This window comes from Amblyomma americanum, chromosome 6, assembly GCF_052857255.1.
Source record: "Amblyomma americanum isolate KBUSLIRL-KWMA chromosome 6, ASM5285725v1, whole genome shotgun sequence".
In the NCBI taxonomy this organism is placed as follows: domain Eukaryota; kingdom Metazoa; phylum Arthropoda; class Arachnida; order Ixodida; family Ixodidae; genus Amblyomma; species Amblyomma americanum.
Genome location: NC_135502.1, coordinates 201,633,318 through 201,656,918, shown reverse-complemented (window position 1 = coordinate 201,656,918; position 23,601 = coordinate 201,633,318). Strand labels below are relative to the sequence as shown.

Here is a 23,601-nt window from a genome sequence, read left to right as displayed (position 1 = left end):
TCTTCATCGGGAGTTAATGACAGCCGAAAAGCCGACGTGGAAGTACCTGACGGCGCACTTCTTGGACGCGCGCCGCGCTTCATTCATGTGGCGATTCGTGCGGGGAATCCTGCCAATCAAACGCCGCACCTTTGTTTCGCGAAGCTCCGGACTTGTGGATACGTGCCCTTTCTGTGGAACTGCGGAGACATCAACGCATATCTTTCAGGATTGTGTAATACCAGCAGCGCTTCTCGAGCGTCTCCGCGATCTGTTCGGCCTCCCGGGCATCCCGTTTCAAACCATCCGATACTTTAACCCGATGCCCAGCGAGGCACGAAACCAGTTCGCGCTGGCGCTCGCGGAGATTAGTTATCAAGTTTGGGTGGCCCGATGCCACGCGGCTTACAGCGGACGCATCCCTGACCTGATGGAGGTGAAGAACAAGATAAGGAAGGAGCTGTGGTTCCACCTCCAGCGCGAAAGAAGACACTTGGGACGGAAGAAGTTTTGCGAGGAATGGCGACCGATGATCATCTTTGAAGAATGCGGAGAGAAGATAAGCATCAAGTATTAGGAGACCAGCTCGCAATGGGAGTCGATCCGCCGATGAGATATGAGTGCAGCGCAAGTGTACTGTCTCGCCCTCGCGATGGCATCGCCCTCACTTGCTAGAGCCCCTTGGCAGGGAAACCGCCTGCAGCACCAAAACAAAACCGCCCTCACCCATGTGGTGTGGGGGGCCTTGCCTGGGGCTGCGCCTGAATGATGATGGTTGGTTGAGATCTGTATTCTCACTGGGAGGCGGCACTTATAGCGTCGTCCTCCCCTCCCATCTGACAAGGCAAGGTGAGTGCATTCAAACTTGATTCGTTCGATGTGTGTTAGATGCAGATCAATGAGAGAGGTGCTGCAAATATTAACGCCGTCTATTTGGGGTGGGGGCGATATGCTGCCAAAATCAACGATGTCATCGTTTGCCAGGCTTCAGATGAAGCGGCAGAGCAGACGGGCATGAATTCGCGGTTGTCGTTCATCATGAGTAAAGGTGAGTGCATTCAAACTTGATTCGTTCGATGTGTGTTAGATGGAGATCAATGAGGGAGGTGCTGCAAATATTAACGCCGTCTATTTGGGGTGGGGGCGATATGCTGCCAAAATCAACGATGTCATCGTTTGCCAGGCTTCAGATGAAGCGGCAGAGCAGACGGGCATGAATTCGCGGTTGTATTTTACTAGTATGGTTGTGTTTAATGCGCCACAACCTTTTAATGAAGGTGTCACATTGTGTTGCACGACTTTTTGTGCTGCTGCTCGAAGTTGCCGGTATTCTGTTGCGCCATCCATGCACCGCGAAATCAGTACGTTTTCTCGTTGATCACATTCACATCGTAAGATAGGAGGTGAATCAGTCGCGCCTTGCGCGTGCACTCAAAAAGCAACACGGGGGTGCCGATAGCAGCAGTCGGGCTCGTCGAACTATGAAGGCCCTTTGCATTCGGAATTGGTCTATTTAAAGTTAGCTCAGGAACATCGAGAAAACTCAGCCAAGGCATACTGGTAAAGTCCGGAATAATGCAGAAGCAGTTGTGCTTGCCTGCAGTCGTCATTCCAGACTAAGCTCTCATCTCGTGCTACAAAGGAAGTGTTCACAAGATCAGTCATTGCACTACAGTCACAGTATAATGTCGCATGCCGGCGGCTATTGAAAAAAAAAAACATTTCAAAGGTTTTCGGCAACATCTACTTACACCTAATATCCCGAGTCATCGCCCGCACCTAGAAAGCGTAAACCACGTGCCGAAGACGGAACTCGCCAGTTTTGTTTGCTTACAATTCCCCTACTTATCTGGTTTCAGCATTTGCCCCCATCTAATTTTGCCCGCTGATTTTTTTTTCAGTGTACGTTCCCTTCCTAGATTGTAAGTTGTAATTCGGATGCCTTTCTGTCACGCGGCTTTGCCCCTTTACTTTTTAAGGTTTAATGCCTCATCGTTGTGAACAAAATCTGTCCCGCTTTTGCGGCGGCTCTGATTGGTCGAGACCGGATGCCCAATCACCATATTGAATCGATATTTAAAAAATAGATTAATAAACCTTGTATACCAGGGAATCGAACCTCCATCCCTTGGATCCCCAGCTTATTGGTTTTTTTTTTGTGTGTCGTACTGCGTTCGTTTTTGGTCACAGGCTGATCGCAGTCAGATTTGAATGAGGCTGTTCTGGTGCCGCACTTATGCGATGCATGCAGCGGATTTTGTGTCCAGTAAAAAACATTACGTTATGGTGCTTATGAGCAAGATAACATCCTGTGGTTAAGGTTCTTAAGCCACGCCTTGTTGAAAAATACATATTTTTTAGCTTTTGCTATTTTTTTAAATGCATGTTCCGCACCCTATATTTTCTATGGATTTCAGGTGGAGGAATAAGGAGGCTTACTATGAATATTGCACTGGATAAATTTTATTTCTAAATGCCCGATTATTTGTACTTTTTTCGTTCCTCCGGAGGCCGAAAAAAATCAGTTCCCGACTGTAGTTTGTTGTTTGCTGGTAATAGTAGTGAACATACTGCTTTTTATAAAATGAACTTTTTTTCTTCACAGGGCGGTGCACGAAATTCAATGCCTCGGTGCTGAATGAAGTGGACTGCAACAATGATGTGATCAGTGGTTGGTGCAGGGCAGGCATCAAGGACACAGATGCTTTTTGTATCTTGTGCAATGTGACAATTTGCTGTGCTCAGCATGGTACTGCTGCTGTCAGGGGCCATGCAAACATGAAGCATGTGGAGGTAGCGGCAAAGCATAGAGATTCTAGTGGTGTGCTACTGGCGCCCAAGACCGTGCAAGCCACGATAGATTTTTCACAGGGGAGGCCTCGTTCCTCGTTGCAAGACCAAGTTTGTGAGGCTGAAACCATATTTGCAATGTCTGTTGTTTCAAAAGGCATTCCCTACTCATGGGGTGACACAGCAACACACATCTATAAAAGGATGTTTCCCGACAGTGATGTGGCCAAGAGTTTTACCTGTGGAAGGGCAAAACTTTCTTATGTTATCTCAGATGGTCTGGGGCCTGACTTCAAATCAAAGCTTTTGACAGAGTTGTGTCGGCCAAATGTTTTTTTTTCGTTAATGATTGACGAAACTCCAAAACCTGAACAGCGTGTGCAGCAGTTGGATTTGCTGGTTAGATATTTCTCCGAAAGTGCAAAGCAAGTTGTTGTCGAGCACTTGAACTCTTTTAACCTCGGTCATGCCACTGGGGATATAATTGTAGGGTGCATAGAGGATGCCCTAACTGAGTTGCCAAAACAAGGGTTTCTTTGCTTTTTCAGTGATGGCCCTAATGTCATGAAGAGCGTGAAATCTAAGCTGAAACAAAAGATAAACCCAAATCTTGTTGATGTTGGGGAGTGCACTTTGCACAAAGTGCACAATGCATTTTCGAAGGGCTTAGATGCATTTTGTTCTGATGTTGAAGAACTTGTCAGGGATGTTTATTATTATTTTAAGCATCCTGTGTGTGCCGAGGGCCTGAAAGAACATCAAGAGATTTTGGGGATAGAGCCTCATGTCTTCCTCCGACACGTCTCTAATCGCTGGCTGACATTGCAAGATTCTCTAGTCCGCGTGGAAGAACAATTCACTGCCTTGCAGGACTTTTTTGGGGGGAACTGTGGTAGACTGCGACCAGGTGTGCAGACCCAACACAGCAGACTTGCTGCAGCTTTTGGCAGCAAGGACCTTTATGCAAAGGTACTGTTTCTGAGGAATGCTGCAGAGCTGTTCACCGGGTTCCAGAAACTCTTCCAAAGGCGGGAGCCACTTCTGCATGTCCTTCATGAAGAAATTCTAGGATTAGTGCGACGAGTTTTGAGTCGGTTTTTAAGAAGCGAAATATTTTGTAGCAAGAGTGCAGAGGAGTTAACCAAGCTTAACCTGGATGATGCTGCCTTTTGGAAGGCACGACCGGAAGTTGGCGTGGACACAGAAAAAGCTATGGAAGGCTGGGACCCTTCGGAGAAAAAAAGGTTCCTCCTCGGAGCTCGGGCATTTTACCTTGCTTGTTCGAAAGCATTGCTTCAGAAGCTCCCCCTCACAAATAAAGTGGTCATGCATGCAAGGTTCCTGGGTTTACAATACGAGAATGCTGAGCAGGAAGTGCGGTCCTTACGCTACATTGTGGGGCAACTTCCTCAGGTTTTGGGTGATGGTCAGGTGTCATCTCTCGTTGATGAATGGCTCATGCTGAAGTGCGATCAGAGCAAAGGCACCCTGGAAGGAAGGCTGGACGTCTACTGGGCAAAAATATTTTGCATGAAGACAATAAGAGGTGAAACAAAGTATCCCATGCTTTCGAAACTTGTAAAAGCAGTTCTTTCTCTGCCGCACGGAAATGCTGACCTAGAACGAGGCTTCAGTGAAAATAAGCACCTTTCAGATGGACGGAGCTCTCTGAACATCGCTAGTGTTAACAGAATGCGCCACATTAAAAGTTATCTTCAGCGCTATGATGGTGATGCAAGTAAGGTGCCCCTCAGCTCTGACCTTTTGAGATGTGTGAGGCAGTCACGAGCGAAGTATGCTCTGAGGATGAGCGCTGAAGCACAAGCAAGCGGGCAGCAGAGGAGGCTGTTTCAAACCAGTGTACTCTTGAAGCAAAGAAGAAAGCATTGGAAGGCCAGGTGCAAGCCAGCAAGGTGTTGCTCACTAGGGCTGAAGAGATGATAAACTTCGGCATCAAAGAGAAAGACATGGACAAGGTTGAAAGTGGTCGCTTGCTGTTGACTACAGGGAATGGAAACCTTGAGCAAGCCCTTAAAGACCTCAAGGAACTGGAAAAGCAAATGTTAAAAAAGGCGAGGCATTGACATGCAAACAACATCTACACTAGACATGTATATTGTAATAGTGCAGGAGCGGCTTTGCTTGCCTTGCACCTAGTCATGATGTGGACATTCTTGTCTATTTGGTGTTGGTGCTAGTCGTGATGTGTTCTAATCGATATTCCTGTCTACATGTGATTAGAACTGCAATAAATTTTTTTGTAGTGTTGATGTAAACTATTTCTTGTATGTTCCTTTGCTTGGTCTTGTATAGTGTACCTACGGATTAACCTTTTTTACAGGTTTGTGCATAGATCCCTACCTTATGGGTTTCTCAAGCGTTCATTTGTAAATGATTTGCAGATCCTTGCCCAATGAAGCTAAAGCATAATTGAAGTGAGACAGCCTTAAAAAATAAACCAACTAGATTTTATGGCTCACATGTATATAGTCCGATGTTCAGATCTTATTTTTGTACAGGAAGTAAGGCTTCTTTCCCGTGAAATTGCTCCAAGTTATGAATATTAGCTCCAAAATGCCGAATATTTTTCCCGTAAGTTGCTCCAAATATGGATTTTACTGCTCCAAAACTAAGATTTTTCTGCTCCAAAAATTGCTACAAATCCTATTTCAGCTGTTGCACCCCTGCATTCAACATTGCACATGCGACACGTGACACGCCGCCACGGTGGCTGAGTGGTTATGGCGCTCGGCTGCTGGCCCGAAAGATGCGGGTTCGATCTCGGCCTCGGCGGTCGAATTTCGATGGAGGTGAAATTCGAGAGCCCCGTGTACTATGCGTTGTCGATGCATGTTAAAGAACCCCAGGTGGTCGAAATTTCCCAAGCCCTTCACTACGGCGTCTCTCATAGCCTGAGTCGGTTTGGGGCGTTAAACCCTCATAAAACAACGACCATAAAAAATGTACACAACGACCGGTCGTTCATGTTTATAGCATGCAAACAGCTTAAGGCCCTTGCTTACATGGTGCTAATTGCGGTTTACGTAGTGCTCTCATATTTTATTAGGTAAAATTACAACATTTGGCCAGAAAAAAGCAGTACAGGGAGACGTCGGAGCAAATGTATTTTTATTACAAAGGATATGCAAGGCACTGCAGATAATTTAGCGACGCTTAAAGAGATAACATGCAAAGGTCCGAATAATGCAGAAATACAGCAGGCGCCTTCTGCTGGACATAATATTTCTGAAGTACGTAATTAACAAGTAGCGCTATCTCTCTTGTTATTCATAACTTTAGCTCAACATTTTCAACATAAATGTAGACCAAGTGAGGACTTTATTTACTAATGTACGCATGCCAGTGTTACCGGATACGTTGTCATTCACAAGTAGACATGATGCAAAGCATGCAAGGCGAGCGAATTAAAGAGGAATCGCTCGTGGGCGATGTAAAACGGTATAGCATACCTACTGACAGAGGAGTGAAGCGGCAAGATTTGACACATAAAAAAAACCTGCAGCTGGTTCGCTTTCCCATCTCGAGGAATAAAAATAAGCGCACAACAATATGTTTGGATAGAACAGATGACAACCTAAACCTTGCAAGTGCAGAATATTTGCAGCGCGCGCATTTGTTTCTTCAAGCTTTCCTTAGCATTAGCTGAGCGACTCTGAATACCAGGTGTTACCTGGAAGACGTTTCAAAAATATGCGTTTTTGGCTTTAAAATATGGCTTTTACGGCACAGTATTACCAGTGTGAATTGTTTCCGGTGAATCGTTTTAACTATTCAGCTGGTTAACTAGATTTTAATAATTAACTTTTAACAATTGCAGTTAGGCGCTTTGTCGTAATTTTAGATTTGTAGCCGGTAGTTAGTAATAGCCATATAAGTTTTTAGAATTTCCAAAACATGGTTACCTTTGGCCATATGGATCGACAAAATTTGGCTGTTTCGACTAGTTACGCGCACTGGAAAGGTTTCTTTGCTTGCATGCTTTCGAAAGCGCATGTATTTTGGCGCTAACTGGTTCTTGAAAATTGGCTTTTGAGGAGAGGAAATGACACAGTAACTGTCCCGCCTATCTCGGCGGGCACCCGAATTGCACTGTAAGGGAAGAGATGAAGGAGGGAGTTAAAGAAGAAAGGAACAAATAGGTGCCGTTGTGGAGGGCTCCAGAATATTTTCGACCAACTAGGTATCTTCAAAGTGCAGTGATATTGCACAGCGCATGGGTGCCTTCTGCGTTTCGCCTCTATAGAAGCGCAGCCGCTGCGGTTGAGTGCCAACCCGTGTACTCCGGCTCAGGAGATGAGCACCTTAACCACTGAGCCATCGCATGATGTAGCCAAATTTTGTCGAGCCACTGCGATGAGGGTAATCGCGTTTTCGAAATTCTAAAAACTGATATGGATATTAGTAACCTACCTCTAACTGCATCTAGGCGCCTAATAGTTAAGAGTTAATATCAGAATTAGTAAACCAGCTTCCTCCCGGTTTACTGCCTGTTAACTACTGGGTAACTACCGGTTAGCTACAGTTTGCGGGCACTGGTATACTATGCCGCAAAATCCATATTTTAAAAGCGAAAGCTTTTCCTGCTTTCATCGGAGCGATTTCGCCGTCACCTCACGTTTGATCTTGAACGTCCTTGCTGCGCCGCTGCCATAGCAACCCAGCAAGTGACTTCGCCGCGCCGCCAAGCCTAGTCTTCGCCGTCTCTGCGCAGGGGCTGCACAGCCGTGCAGCGGCTGCTGCCTGACCACGTTATCTAGCCGAGTATCAGCTGGATAAAAAAATATTAGCTGTTGCTCAACTACTGCTGAACCTTGTTAGAGAGCGAGAGCTGTGATGTATCCTGCAAGCAGACGCGGCTTAGCGTCTGTAGCGTTGAGTGCGTTCCGCACACTGGATGAGCAGTGCGCCCAACCTGCCACCCTGGCAGGTGGCATTTGAATTAATGGCTGATCGCGAGAGGTTGGTCAGGCTGCGGCCTATTGCTGCAGTGCCGCGTGTCTGCCACAACGTTGTCAACGCTAATGCATGCAGCCCACATCTTTCTCTCACCACCATCACGTACCTCAAAGCGCTATTGAGGCGCCCACTTACACAGGTGGCCAGTTATATGCGCCCTTCCTTTCCACAAAGTCACCAAGAAAGTTGTCAACGCCAACACCAATGAACACAATGAACGCCGACGACTTTCGCTTTGTTAGCTGAGCTAATCCGAGAAAGCTTAATTTTGATGATGACTTAGTCTTCTCTGTAACACCTGGTATGTGTTACTGCTGTTATCTGTATAAGAGAGCCCAGAAAAATTCAAACCTTTTTCTTTTGCATTTGTTTATTGATGTTTGAAAAAATGTTGTTAGCTTGCATATAAATAAGCTGCGAGGAATATAAACTTAAGAGGTGTCTTGATCACGTTTTCTTTAGGTTTTTAGGTTTTCATTGACTAAAATGTGTTAGAGAAATTGGTAAAATTGCACAGTAGGAGGCCCCAAAGCGCGGCAGTCAGGGAGACTTCCTATAACAAAATGTCTCCGCGATTGGTATACCGCCAGTTTTCACTCGGACTCACAAAAGGGACGACGAAAGGCGCGAGTGGACTACCTGCGCCGCACACACCGACAAGCACGAAATGCTGTATACGTCGACGCAGCCATGTACCCCAATTCCACGAACGCGGTGGCGGTAGTTTTGGACGCCAACTTCAAGGAAATCGCCAGTGCCTCTCTACGCAACTGCTCTCCCACAGTAGCAGAAACGGCCGCAATCGGTCTCGCCATCCAGCACGGCGATACCACGCGAAACGGACTAAAAATTGTTACAGACTCCCAGTCAGCGTGTCGGCTCTTCCTCACTGGCAGACTTCCACACTCCATCGCTCCCATTCTGACTACCCCACATGTTAAAAATTCCACATGCAAGCACCAAATCACTTGGGCTCCTGGGCACGAGGGGCTCGAGGGAAACGAGGCCGCGGACAGTCTAGCTCGAGATACACCAACCGAGCGACTAACCTCCCCGACGTCACCCCTCTTCCCTCTATGTACGGCGAACGCCTCCTCCTTCTCCGAACGCAAAGGCAAGTCTATCCCCCACCCCACTCGAAGCTAACGGCGGCAGAGGCGAGGGGCTGGCGACAACTACAGACGAACACCTTCCCAAACCTACACAAATACCATATCATGTTTCCCGATAGATACGACGGAATCTGCCCCTGGTGTGGCGGAGTTCCAACAACATACCATGTAACATGGGGCTGCTCCGGTAGCAAGCCCCCCGAACTAGACAAACATCAATCCGAGGAACAGTGGAAGTCTGCCCTGCTCAGCTCCGATTTGGTGACCCAGCGTAGCCTGATATCCCAAGCAAGAGCAACTGCGGTGGACATTGGGGTCCTGAAATAAGGACTCCACCCAAAATCTGTTTTTTCCCGCCTCTTTATCCTACCTTTCTATGAATAAATGTTTTCTACTACTGCTACTACCGCCAGTTTTGAACACTCGACTTCCAAACTTAGTGATGATGCCAGAGACAAAGCATTTTTCATAAATATATTTTTTCGCGCTAAGCGGGAGCCTGAGTCCAGTAAGGTAGATAACGCGGTAAAGATTTTGAGCAAACCCTTCAATCCCCAGTAACTTAAGTCCTCTAAGGCACTCATTTCGTCACAAATGGATATGTTAACATTTGCATAAATTACCATCCAAGTTCATTGGCTCTTCATTTCGTAGTGACATATCTTTCCTTTGTCTTTTCTTTGGTTCACTTGTGCTTCGTTTTGTCGTTCCTCGACGTGTGTGAGTTATCTTGCGCTAAATGTTTCACCATGCCATCTTTTTTTTACAGAGCAAGGGATACCTTATAAAATGGAAAGGATATTCCAAGTGGCATTGCTCCGTTGAACCAAGAAAAAATCTGAACGGCGCCTGTCTCTGGGAATTTAAGCACCCAAGCAAGCCATCGCCACGACTGGAAGCTGCTGCTGGGGAATTAATTTACGCTGTGCAAAAGAAACTTTCCAACAGCCGTCGATCCAGCGGGCTTGTCAAGGTGAACATAGACCTGGACATCTTTAGATGGGTTTTCAGTAGGAAAGGAAGGCCGCTCGAAAGGGGTTGGATTGTTTGCAATGAGTCAGACTTTTCAAAGCTGAATCTTCCCTTTGGATGGCATACTTGAGAAACGAAACTTGGCAGTGTAGTGGCAATTGAGTTCCCAGTGCGTGTGAAGGCTGCTGTGACACGACAGAAAGCTTGCAAGCTCTTTCCAAACGGCTATCCTGTGGAAAGTCTGCAAATGTTCCTTGTGTCGAAGGTTGTTGCATGCAGAACCTAACCCACAGAAATAGTGAGCCTTCCGCCTTTCACATATATGTTGCCAGCAAACGTTTTGGAACTTTGTTTTTTTTTTTCGGTATAGTATTGATTCTTGCATTTCAATTTGTGTTGTTTAGAATTTCTTAAAAATGAGTTTGGGAGCTTTGCGCTTAGAGATTTCTGAATGTGCAATTTCATTTACATTGACAAATAAGACAGTTCTGGAAATCTTTAGCAACAAAACGGTTTTGGAGAAATCTTATTTTGAGACAATAACATCTTTTATTCCACTTGGCATGTCCATCCCAGAGAGTTTAAAGGTTGCAGTAGAGACAAGATTTAGAAGCCTCTGCTCCTCGGTAGATACTCAGTACAGAAAAATTAATGGCCGAGCAAAAGAGGGGTTCCTTAAAAAAGAGCGCCATGTAAAAATTCCCTTCGATAAGGAAAGTTCTGTTCAAAATTCAAATAACAGTATCAAGGACATCATTATTCAAGCTTTACAAGAAGAAGTGAAGCGAATAGAGGGTGTATCAGAATGGTCTCTTTCTGAACTGCGTAAGTCCATTCAGGATTTTGAGGCAAAATGCCTTCAGCTGCAAAAAGAAAACAAAAGCCTGTCATCACATGCAAAAAACTGCCGCTTGCTCAACAACTGCGGAAAAAGGGTCGGGGAAGGTTCGAAAAGCACCGATAGAAGAAAGCTGCATTCTGTAGGCAGCGTGATAGTTCAAAGCTATGGAAAGCTATGGCTTGGACTTGTGCCAGTTGGTTGTAGAAGACCTTCGAGGGCTACTGCACAAAATTACTTTTTCTGACATTGACGGAATCTCAGTGGAGCGAGGAATCAAAAAAGAATACCGCAGTAATGGTAAAACTGACTATCAGGATCTTTCTTCCCCCGAGAAGAAAAGCGTCCGTGCAATCACCGCGCTCTTAGACAACCACTTTGTAAGCAATGTTTTTTGGGAAAAAATGTCTTCAGCTGTCCCTAATTTACCCTCGCTCCGTGTCATCAATTCATACAGGCAAAAACTAGACGAAAGCACTGCTGTGTTTAAAACCCTAGGAGAAGCAGCTGGCGCTCAGGTGTCTTTTGTGCACGAACTTGAAACTGCCGTTGCGGAGTACGCAGTGAATAGAGGTATGACAGAACAGCTCAGGTCGCAGCCAATTTTGGTCAAAATAGAAGGAGATGGCTGTGTAGTCAGCACACGAACAAGCTGGACAACTCTATCTTTTCTCCTGATTGACAGCAGCCGGAGGCTGCAGAGCCATACTTTACATCGCCTGCTCGCAGTCGTCGAAGTCTCTGAAAACTATTTTCAGATTAGAGAAAGTTTAAAGGATTTGATAGACGAAGTTAACAGTGTTGTGAAAAGGGGCAGTGTCAGCTTGGAAGGACAGGAAGTTCCCGTCATAGTCTGTCTGGGCTCAGATCTAAAATTCTTGCTCATGGTTCAAGGATTGCAGTCAGCGTCTTCTAGGCACCCATGTCCTTTCTGTCGTATTAATTTAAAGGAACGAAGCAGAGCTGGGGCAAACACAGAGGAGTGTAATAAGCCGCCTCTTCTGCGCACTCTAAAAACATAAGGGAGGACGGCATTGTTGAAGAATTCGGAATGAAAGTCGTTCCCCTATTCAACATTGAACCTGCATTTGTGGTTCCAGACATTTTACACATGCGCATTAGAGTCATTAATCGCCTGGTTGATGGGTTGATTGTCGAAGCAATGGACAAAGACAACCGCGATAAAGTTACGAACTTAAACACCAAGAGCACTCACGTGGAAGCAATTGTGCAGGCAATTAATAGCTGTGGTGTACAATTTGAACTGTGGCAGGACGAAAGAAAAGGAAAAAATTTCACCTGTATTCAAGAAGACTCCTGCGAGCGCCTGCTCGAAATGCTGCCAGAGAGGCTCACTGGAAAACTCAGCCCGGAAACAGAAAAAAAAATCATCTCACTTTGGAAAATGCTTAGTCGCATTTTTGATCATTTTGAACATAACACGACCGGCAAAAGCATCGAGCAAGAAATAGCCAAATTCCATAAAACGTACTTAGAACTTGGAGAACGAGGGCATAAGGGTTACGGGGCTGAAAGAATGTCGCCATATATGCATATTCTTGTCTGTCATGCCTCAAATAAGCATAAAGAATTCAAGTGTTTGGGGTGGTTTTCGAGCGAAGGCATTGAGAAAAAGAGTGATATTCTGAAGCATTTGCATCATGCAAGATCCAATAAATGGAATGCTGCCGCCGATGCGCTGAAGCTGGCAAAACGCCTTGAGAATAGCGCGCACGTAACAACAAGTCGAGCGTACAAAAAACACGATCGTTCATACTGGGTTGAGGGTATGATTGAAGAGAGTCGCACAAATAGGGCTCGAAGCGCTCCTGAAATGGAGCGCGAGGATACACCTCCCGCTTGCATCGAGGATATGGACGCGGTTGAACTGCGGACCGAATTGAAAGCTGCCGGCATTTCAACGAAAGTAAAATCAGTTCCCAAACTGCGTGAAATGCTTTGCAAAGAAAGAGAAAAACGATGTTTTCAGCAGTCGACTTGACTTCTATTAGCAAAAATTGCCTGCAATTAGCAATTGCCTGCTCGCAATGTTCCACAAGTCTGTATGCCTCAGTTTTTATCATTTCTTACTTTTTTAATGAAATATTTATCAAAAATTTTTGTAGTGCAGTATGTGCACACTTGCAGCTTGAACGGTTTACTATGTCTCTTCACTCAATGCTAAAACTCGCATTCTCGCTGGTACGACTAAACGAGAGTGAAATGCTTTGTTTGTGCTTGTGGCGACTTATATGTGCAGTAAATGTTCTTCGCCATATTTGTGATAATCTTCCTTGATGTGCAATATTTACACGCTGTATCTGTATTCATGTATGATATGTTTATATTTTTTGTATCGCGCCACACTGTGTTGTTTTGTGTTTTTTGGGTTTCATCAAGATTAGGCCAATTGTGTTTTATAATTACTGCAGTGCACGCTTGAAATGCTTTCGCAGTGCACCTCTGGCTGCCTATGTTCCCTGCGAAACGGCGCGGTTCATATGGCTGACCTCATTGTAGCGCGAATGTTGCACCTCTCCTTTCCTCACAACCAGCCTAGTGATGTGTGGCGGTTGCAAGTGGTACACGTCTATGTAGAAAGTGTAAAGTTTTGCCATACTTAATATTTACTACCGACACTTTCTCAAGCTGGTTCTGTGCATAAGTGCATTGCGTCTAGCAAACTGTCGAAATGTATCGTTTAGACTTTTTCTGCACCATGATGTGATGTGATAATAAATGTATTCTGTCATGTCAAGTAAACTGCCGCTTTGATTTTTTGTACGAGTTTTTGTAGCGATTATTACGGCAGCATTTCGAGCCTTCAACGTGGCAGCGCCGTGGTGGTGGCGGCACCGCCACCCTCTGGCTGCGTTGACACCCTGTAGATGCGCCGCCACCCTGTCACATGGTTAGTCACGTGGTGCGGCTGATCACGTTGTTGGTCACGTGACCAAGTTCCACTCGGGCAGCTGTAGCTATCGCGTCACTTCATTTTTAACCAAAGCTAAACCACCGTTATTTTTTTTTTGCAACTTGCACAAAAGGACAGGAACAAAGAATTGAGCAAAACACTCAACAGGTTAGGAAATTCGGTAGGCTGAAGAAGTTAAACTGAATGTACGCATTGCTACATTTAATTTTCGCTATTTTCAACTTCATTCCTGAACCTAATATGGCCTCCTTTTGGAGATTCTCATTTGCGATGGCATGTTCTATCTGCGGCCGCCTCAGCATTCACAGTTGACGGCGAGGGGACCGAATTCCCGGGGGTATTCAGCGTCGGTCGTAATCGAGTCACGTCACCATGCTGGTGAGTAACGTCATGTAGATCCGGGCGTCAGGGTACGTTAGTAAATTTCAGCTTTAACATAAGTGATGTGTCTCCACTTGGATCCCAATTTAGATCAGTTACGAAAAACAACAGAAGGAACGAAGAGGACCCGGTGGGACGCATTGCTGCCGTTATATGATCTCTAATCGTCTTTGAAACATTTGTCAGGCAGTGCTTTCAAATACGTGAAAAGGTGTTTGGCGCATCACAGCTCCAGCTGCCGCTGAGCGAGTTCTTACAACGTGAAAAAGCAATGCTTGCTTTCCGATCCCTCATATTTATGTCACACCCAAAAATAATTGTGGAATCTCCTTCATCACGCTTTTCCATAAGCCGTATAATATTTCCATGCGTTTTGGTTTATGGTTTATCGTCCCAAAGCGACTCAGGCTATGAGGAACGCCGTAGTGAAAGACTCTGGAAATTTCGACCAGCTGAAGTTCTTTAACATGCACTGAAATCGAACAGTACACGGACCACTAGCATTTCGCCTACATCAAAATCCAAGCGCTCCATAACGATCGCAAAGTACAACATTGATGACTTGACTACACAACTCCTCATTGCGGCAGCACTATGAGCAGTACTTTTGAACAAAGAAAAGAAATCGCGCTGAAATTAAGAAATTTGGGGAACACTTAGCTCCGCCTTGTTGGTATGATGCTATAGCATTAACGGGTCTTTTCTGCGGCTTGGTGTCCTCTGCATATTTTGTATTCGAAATTTCAGGCTATTTCGCATGGTCTCATGACGTAACATTTAGCCCGGCGAGCAATGAGCACTCGACCGTATAACCAGCCAACAGCCACCCGCTAGTGCACCTCCCATCTCGGACATGTGACGGCGCTTGGTCATGTCACCAGGTATCGTAATCTAGTATCTTAACCCCGCTCAGCCACAGCGTTTAATGCCGGGATGCATGAGGCGTTTTTACGGCGTGAGGCCGGCGATTTTCACCCGATGGTGAGCGCCGCCACCAATGTGGACCTACCAGATAATTTTCGCACGTCGTCCGACGACGGTTGATGAGGCGGCGGCTGACGCGAGCGAATAGGTGCGCAGAAAGCCCGCTCTTTTCCGATATGACTGCTTGCGCACGTCGCCGTCGACGAGGCCGCCATGGCCGACGAGCACGTGGAGACTTGGGGGGCGGGCATGGAAACGTGACTGTCTTGAAGATAAACGATTCATCAAGCATAGCATGTCTTTTTTTTATGGGGACATGAATTACTGTCGTATGAAAATGGGCGCGCGCGTTTCCTCAAGGCCGGTGGAAGAAAACCACGCGCGCAAAAAGCCTGTGTTGTCTCGAGCGTGTGGTTCTCGATATCTGGACATGTTCATGCGGAGTAATGTGATGAAAAAAAAAATCCGAGGGATCTGGTTGCATGTTACATTCTCGAATTTCCTGTTTACATTATCCCTACGTCATAAGACAGGCCGGTGATCAGCCATGGAACTTAAAAGCTTCACATCCTGAGCCGGCCCTCGCCCTCCTAACCAAGCCAAACTTGCGACAAGCCAAGTGGGAGCTCCGCGTTTTTGCGCCACTGCATGCAATGGACTCTACCGTGGCGCACGCGCGCACACCCACACACTCAGCCCAACACACACACACACACATGCAGAAAAAGGCAGTGAACTAGGGCGCCAGAAAGTCACGTGCATGCAGGTACAATTCCTATACAAGCGCATCCCGAAAATGGTTACACGTTTAAATGGTATTATTCAATAATTTGTACGCTGAGCAACCTGTCACCATACTTGTGTATAAATGCAGGAAACACATGTGTGCAAGCAGCCTAGGTAAAATGATCAGCGCGTTCGTAAGTAGAAGGCAGCATATTTTCATTTTTGCGAAAGCATAGCAGCTCATAAGGAGGAAAATCAGGCGTTGTCCTCCCCAGAGGTTTGGAAAAACCACGTGACCTAATCAGAAAAAGAAAAATTAAGTTTCGTAAATAAAATACTTTCCGAAGTGGGTTCCGCACCCACGAATGGAAGGGAACCCGCCGCATTGGCTCAGTGGATAGGGCGCGATGTCAGTGCACGCTAAACATCCCCAGGTGGTCTAAATTATTCCAGAACCCTCCACTACGGCACCTTTTTCTTCTTTTTTTTTCACTCCCTCCATTTTCCCTTTAGGCGCGGTTCAGGTGTCAGCCTATGAAAGATAGATACTGCGCCATTTCCTTTCTCAAAAAACCAATTTTCAATTTTTACTTTCAAGGTTAGTTTCTAAAATTGGTTTTGAGGAAAGGAAATGGCGCAGTAACTGTTTCACATATACCGGTGGACACTTGAACCATGCCGTGAGAGGACTGACCTCTGGCCCACTTGAAGGTCAAAACCGTAAGCACCGCGAAATCGTTACGAGGTAGCATAGTGAAGCTTTCGCATCAAAAGTGAAGGAAAATAATGTTGCCGGCCGGCCGTGGCAATTGCTATCTAATATCTTAACCACCCGAGCTGCAGCCGGCGGGGGAGAAAGGGAAATGATATCGAGGAGAAATATAAAGGGGAGCGATAGCAAGGAAGCACAGGATTGAGTATTTGGGTGTGGCTCAATCCCCGGTCCGCTTTCGAAGGGGGATGCCATTCACATACCTGGCTTAATATCTCATATGGGCCCTTGAGGCTTGGGTGTTACGCATATTTTTGAAAGTATGGCGGAGTGCTTGGCTTAACGCACTCTGGCACAGGTCAGCCCGGTATTGCACTGCCTCCAGGATTGGCCCGTGGCACACGGGCTATTGCGCGCGCTTTTCTTCTGTCTCTTTACTCCCATATTTCACCTCCTACTATCAGCACGCAGGCAGCTGGGCATGGCTCCGCATTGAGCCAGTAAGCAAGCCCGTGCTTTTCCTTTCGTCCTTCTGTCGACAACTCAACTCAACTTGAAAAAAGGAAGCACAGGGGCTCGAGCTGGGTTTGGGTATCGTCGCCTTCATCAACTTCCACTCGGGCGGCGTGAACTGATCAGCTTGGCTGGCCATTGCATTAGAGCAGCACGCCATCGCCGCAGCCGAACACCACGCTGCAAGCTTTCTCCTTCACAGCTCGTCAGTAGACTTAATTGTTGTCCGTAATTTTTTTCCCCGTTGCGAAAAAACTTGACAATTATGGTGAGTCAGGTTATAACTGCAACCTCTTTCGAAAAAATAAAAACACTGACGTGTAAACAAATGCGCAACACAAGGTTGTTACTGATGCTTATACGGCCGCTAGTTCTGTTCTGTCACCAGTCATCAAATTTTCTGTACAGCAAAACACCATTTACCATGAAGACACAGACCGTCCCATGGGGAGAAGTTGAGTGCAGCGCTAAAAAAATTCTATTCCACACATTATGCTCTGGACTCACTGAGTGATAGCTGGGCCTTGGCACAATTCTGGAACGTTTAGCCATATCTTGTGTGATGTGCATATATACCGCCAGTAGTTTTTGACAAATGGCCCCTCAAAGTCGGACAAAGACGGGGCGTGCACACCGCTTCAACCCCAACCCGACTTCTTTTTCTTGCACCGCAGTAAAGGAACAGACTAGGGGAGCCGCACAGTCAGCCCGTTTCGAACACGCTGGGTGGGAAAAAAAAAACAGAAACGCGAAGGGTGCCCCCCTCCCGAGGAGCCGGGAGGAAGAATGTAAGAGAAGGAGGAGGAGCTCAAGTTCATGCAGCCCGTGGTGGCGGCGTTGTGAACTAGGAGCGGATGAACCAGAATCCTGGCCATAAAACAACTTTCTTGAACCGAGGCTTGTGGCTCCAACAAAAACCTGTGCCTCCCGGAAAAGCACACACACATCTAGAAACTGAAGGCTATTCTCTTGTGGCATTTTAAATGTGAAACGCCTTCAACTTCTGGATCTGCATTTACTTTTCCGGGAGGCACAGGTTTGTTGGAGCCACACGCCTCGGTTCAAGAAAGTTGTTTTAAGGTACGATTCGGCCCATTCGAAGCTGGTAAAAAGGGGAATCGCTGTTAACTGCCTACACGCTGCTCTCGCAAAGTCATGTGCACACCTTATGGCCACCAGTGTGCAGCACCAGCTCAAGCGTCTAAATGCCGCGGGCTACCCGAACGAACTTCTGGCGTCGTTAGCTGACAAATTGTTGCGGGAAGTGGAGAAGGGGGATTGAGGGCGGCCAGAGCAAGCCGAAGGCCAGAAAGCAAGACCTGTTGCCATTCCCTATATTCGTGGTCTCCCACCGACTTAAGAAGGTTGCAGGGAATGCGGCGTCCCAGTCATGTTCTCTGCTCCTGAAAAGTTGTCACGGCTATGCCCTAAGATAAACGGCCGAAGGACTGGCACTGACTCTCGCAAGAAGAGGAGTCAGGCCCGCTTCATCCCCTGTAGAATGGGGGTTGTGTATAACTAAGATACCTCTGTTATGTGGAAAGAAGTACATTGGACAGACGGGTAGTTGTCTAAACGACAGATTGCGAGAACACCGTAGAGCAGTCGGGTGCCGTGTAAACAATAGCTACCTGGCTGAACATTGCAGCGGGTGTCCTATCCCTACCAGACCATCATGCACCTCAGCGTTGAGCAATACATGTGTACTGCACAGCTTCAAGCAGCACAACAGAAGGGAGATTTTTGAGGCCCTTGAGATGCACAATAAAGGTAATAAATGCATTAGTATTGCATCTCTTCTGTTATCATCCAAGGAGTTGCGTTATCTTAAGACTAGAATGACACAGGTGCCTAGGTGAAACTGTTGTGTTGTTAAACTTTGTTAACGCGGGTGCAAATGTATGTGTGAGCTGGGTTATCTAACCTTGCTGTGTATATATTTTTGTTTGTGCCAATAAACCATCAGTTGAAGTCAGCGCTCGTCCTGCATGTATCTCCTTTCTTTGTCCTGTGTATTTCGCGCTGAAAAAAATATGCATTCTACGAACTTGATACTGTGAAGTGATCTAATGGATAAACGTTGTCTGCTTGCTATTGTTTGAGGTCGCCTAGAGAGGGAGGTGATGACCCAGAGCATCAAGCAAGTTGTGCACTGATGCGGTGAGGTTTCAACGACCAGTCCACCATCATGCTTTTCTGATCAAGTGCTCCCTTGGCTAGGAGTTCTTGCGGTTTTCTTGAACGACCAAATTCTCCACTCAACTTAGGAGCACCTTGTGTGCTAGTTTGTAATATATGGCTTCTGATCTGGAACATTTTCATAGTGCCCACAGCAATCATGCAAAACTGCTGCTGCATGGAGGAAGAGATTTGAAAGTGAGATATCTCCTTTGTTTTTGACATTTTTTCATAAAATGTTTTCTTTCAGTTCCTGCATGACTTCAACCTTCTAGAAAGTAGTGGTGCTGTTAGTTTCCAGAACTCCTCAGGCGTGTCGATTTGTGATTTTATTAAGTTGCTTGAATTTTATCTTAGTGTGACGTTTGTCTCATTTGACAACAAATTTTACCGCCAAAGACAAGGGATTTGCATCGGATCCTGCGTAGCTCCAGTTCTTACTAACATTTTTCTAGCTTTTATTGACCGCGCCCTAGAACAAAGTTTAACAGGGAAGGGAGTACTAAAAGGATTTAGGTATGTTGATGATTTTCTAGTTGTTTTTAAAAAACAAAATAACTTGACCTACACGGATACTGTTAACACAGTTTTAGCCAACTTCCAAAAAGAGGGGAGGGGGTTGGTGTTCACTCATGAGCTACCCAAAGGGGGGAGCTTACAGTTTTTAGACCTTAATATTACCCTGGGCGAGGATCATGTTTGTTGGCGTTATTCCCCTCGAGCCCAGAAGGAGCTTTTGCCTTACACATCAGCACACTCAAAAACTGTAAAACGCGCCATTGCTCGCCTCTGCCTTGAGTCGGCTCTCGTGAAGTCGTGTCACCATGCTATGCAGATGAGTTTTGACACGCAAGTTGATCGGTTGGTTTCGGCGGGGTTCCCATGCACGGTTATCACAGCAGTTGCTGAAGCCCTCCTAAGAAAAGTCAAGTGTGCGTTGTTTCACAAGGCGACTGAGCCGAACAAACAGTCGGTGAGACCAGAAGTTGTGCCTTATGTGCACAGGGTCGCGCACAATGTGAAGAAAGTGGCAAAGCGACATGGCGTGCCGGTCGTGTTTTCTGCCCCACGAAAGCTTGGCCAGCTATGCGCGCGCATTGGGAGCGATAAAAAGAGCTCCTGCAACAAAAAGCATGGCAAGCAGTACGTGAAGTGCTGCACAGGTGTGGTGTATGAAATACCACTGACCTGAGGAAAAGCCTACGTGGGCCAAACGGGGCGGTGCGTTAATGACCGCGCGGCTGAGCACGCAAGATCGCTTACAAATCTAGGAGGTGCGCATCTTTCACAGCATTGCGCGGAGTGCTTCGTTTGTAATCGTGCGGCAGAACATGGGCCGGGGCAAAAAAGATGCAAGCAATGGAAGAAGTGTGAGCCACGGCTTCGGGAGATAAAGATTCTGGGCAGGAGTGGAGATACGAAGGCGAGGGAACTTCTGGAAGCATTCCACATTAGGAAGAGGGGAGTAGATTGCGTGAGTGATACCTCGGTTCGCCTTTTCAAGAATGAGATATCATATCTTGAACGGTTTTGTTGATGCCTGTTGTGTAGGTGTTGTTTGCGCATGCCTTGAATTTTCCATATATTTGCTGGCTTTGCAGTGAATAAAATCAGATGAATTTAGCGCATGTCCTGTGTCAGTCTTTCTTGTGTACGTCTAATTGCTGCGCTATTACCACTTCTGTCTCAAAGGATATAGGAGAGTTGTGAGACAGAGATAGGAAAGTGAAAGATGGAGGGGAGGATAGGAAAAGGCGACTGACTGCCGATTCCCCCAGTCAGGTCAGGCCGGAGGTGCCGTCTGCAGGAAGCTGGGGCCAAAGTGGTGTGTTGCCTCCGTCAAGGGGCCTTAAGGGTCCAAAAGGTCGGCATCGGCTCAGCCACCAGGATCTCCTTTTCCCCGGACACGGCGATGCCACGCACGGCTAGGCGCGGGTGCTCGGGTCCGTGGTGATGCACTGTTCACCATCATCCGGGGATGTCCCTGCGGATGCTCGGGAACCCGTGGTGTCGCCTGTCACCAACGCCTACAAGCTGCAGACGCCCTCCTGCGAGGTTCCTGGCACGTGGGAATGGCTGCTCTGCTACGTGGGCTATCCGGCTGTTCGAGGCTGCCGGGACTTCGGCAGTCCTCTACGCCCTCCTCCTTGTGACTCTCAAGACCCCCCCGGCTCAACCGCCTTGAGATTACTCGGCGGAAATGGCTCCGCTGTCGCTTGGGAGTCCCACGGAGCTCCCAGATCCCGGCCACCCTAGCCGAAGCAGGGGTGCTCCCACTGAACCTTCTTTTCTTGCAGAGAGGCCTCATGCACACGGACCGGCTCCACCATGTTCCTGACGGTGAGGCCCTTTGTGCACGATTCTTGGGACGCGCCCACTCCAGGATGGGCATGCGATCCGGTGCATACTTGGAGTCGCTGGGCCCACCTACCAGCCATCTGGCCCTCCTCCCGCTTCCTACGCGTCCTCCTCTGCAGGTCCCCCTAGACCACGGTGTGTGATACGACGGCGCACCTCCGCCGTGCAACCGCCGCGGAGAACATTCGGACGAACTTCCGAGAATGCCGTGAGAGGGCGCCACTGTGTGTCGGGCCCACGTGGTCGGGCCGGTCGGGTCTACCGTGTCCCATCGCCGCACTATTCTAGCGCTATCTCCGTGCGTGGTGCTCACTCCACGTGCTAGCTAGCTCTTGTGCTGTGCTTGACATTCGCCGTCGCTCACGCGCTCTTCACGAGAATCATTGCTCGGAGAAGCGATTATTCTCACCGACCATTGCGCCCAGTGATGAAAAAGTGACGACATGGGGAGAAAGTGCTTCGTTCCTCAATGTAACTCCGGTTACAAGACGTGCTCTGAGAAGGTGTCCCTGTTTGCAGCTCCAAAGGATGAGGACCGCCTTAAAGCTTGGCGACACGCCATACCGCGCAAGGACCGCTTGCTGCAGCCGACTGACCACGTGTGCGAGAAGCACTTTGAACCGAGCTTCGTCACTAAAACATGGGAGGCTCATTTCAACGGTCAAGTGTTAGCAAGTGCGCCACGAATAGCTACTTTGGCTGGTGACGCCATTCCGAGGATTTTTCCCGGATGCCCGGATTACTTGTCGAAGAAGACAAAACGAAGAAAAGAGCCTATGGATCGTCAGAACCCCGCCGCTCCCAAGCGGCATCGTGCTGCAGACGACGGCCCATTGGGCACACAGGCACCCAACGACGGCGGAACTTCAAGCGAATCCCTGCAATCATCCAGTGTGGACAATGGAAGTGCGCCTGAAAGCTGCTCAAGTTCGACCAGTCCGGATGCTGAACTCAGGAAAGGGCCTTTCGATGAAATTTTTCACAATCCTGGGTGCATAACTTTGCCAACTGATGCGTGTGCATGCCATAAAACTGACATCGATGGAGTGCGGGCGATTGCGTTCTGTGAGGTGCAGATTTCTCGAGCCGCAGTGGTACTGCCCGATGCTGTTGAACCTGATGGCAGGTATAGCTATATGGGTGCTCCTCCTAGCCATATAATAGTAAGGAAAGCAATCAGCAATCAGCATCGACTCGGACCTTGTTGTAACTGTTGCCGTGCTAGGTAAGCGTGTGACTCTTCAGTCTCTTGAAGTTGCTTGCGATATAGCATGCACTGCTGATATTGAAAAGCTGTTGCTGCATGTGCACCAGATGCACTTGTATGTTGGTGGACCAGGAGTCAAGCAGTACACAAATGTTCGCCCAGCTACTGCCTTTGTTGACATCACAAGCCGGTGGCGGCACAATAACTGTGCTTTCTTTGTAAAGGGTACCGAGACTGCATGCCCGCGCTGCAAGTGCCTAGAAACAACACTTCGAATACACTACAAGCGCATGCTGAGCAAAAGTACAGGAAATAAGTCCGTACGATACGTCCGCATGACTACTGCTAAAAAGGGCGATGGTGCTCTCTTCAGAAGGGCTCAGTATGCTTTGAAGAAATCGGTTAGCCGTCTGACAAAGAGAGTGAAGGCACTGACGACTCAACTCAAGGACATTCAAAAAAAGTTATCGTCCATTTCTGATGAGGCCCTAGATGACAAGCTCCGGCATTTGAGACTTCCAGAAGGGCAGACAGCAGCTATTAAAGAATGCATAGCAGCTGCTAGATGCACCAACAAAAAGAGCAGACGCTATACCGAAGAATGGCTTTTACTCTGTCTTCTCTTGCATATACGCAGTCCATCAGGGTACTCTTTCCTAAGAGACAACAACATCTTACCACTTCCTTGCACATCAACTATAAGGAAGTATTTATCTATGGTGCGTGTTAATTGTGGCTTTGACACCCATTTCCTCTCTGCCTTCAAAAGAAAGCTGGCGACAAAGGATAGTTTTAAGCGGCATGGAATTCTGATATTTGATGACATCCATGTCCGCAAGGAAATGAAAGTTAATGCGAGAACAATGACCTACATTGGTCATGCGGACTTCGGAGACGAGGTACAAGCACCCAACCAATTGGCAGACCATGGACTAGTCTTCGCGTTCCGTTCTTTTGGGGAAAATTATTTCCAACCTATTGCAGTCTTTGCAAGCCGTG

General features: G+C 47.2%; 1 pseudogene; it reads left to right on the top strand.

Annotated features, from left to right (window-relative positions):
* Positions 1 to 993: 993 nt before the first annotated feature.
* Positions 994 to 4,853, top strand: LOC144094438 (uncharacterized; annotated as a pseudogene).
* The last annotated feature ends 18,748 nt before the right edge of the window (positions 4,854 to 23,601 follow it).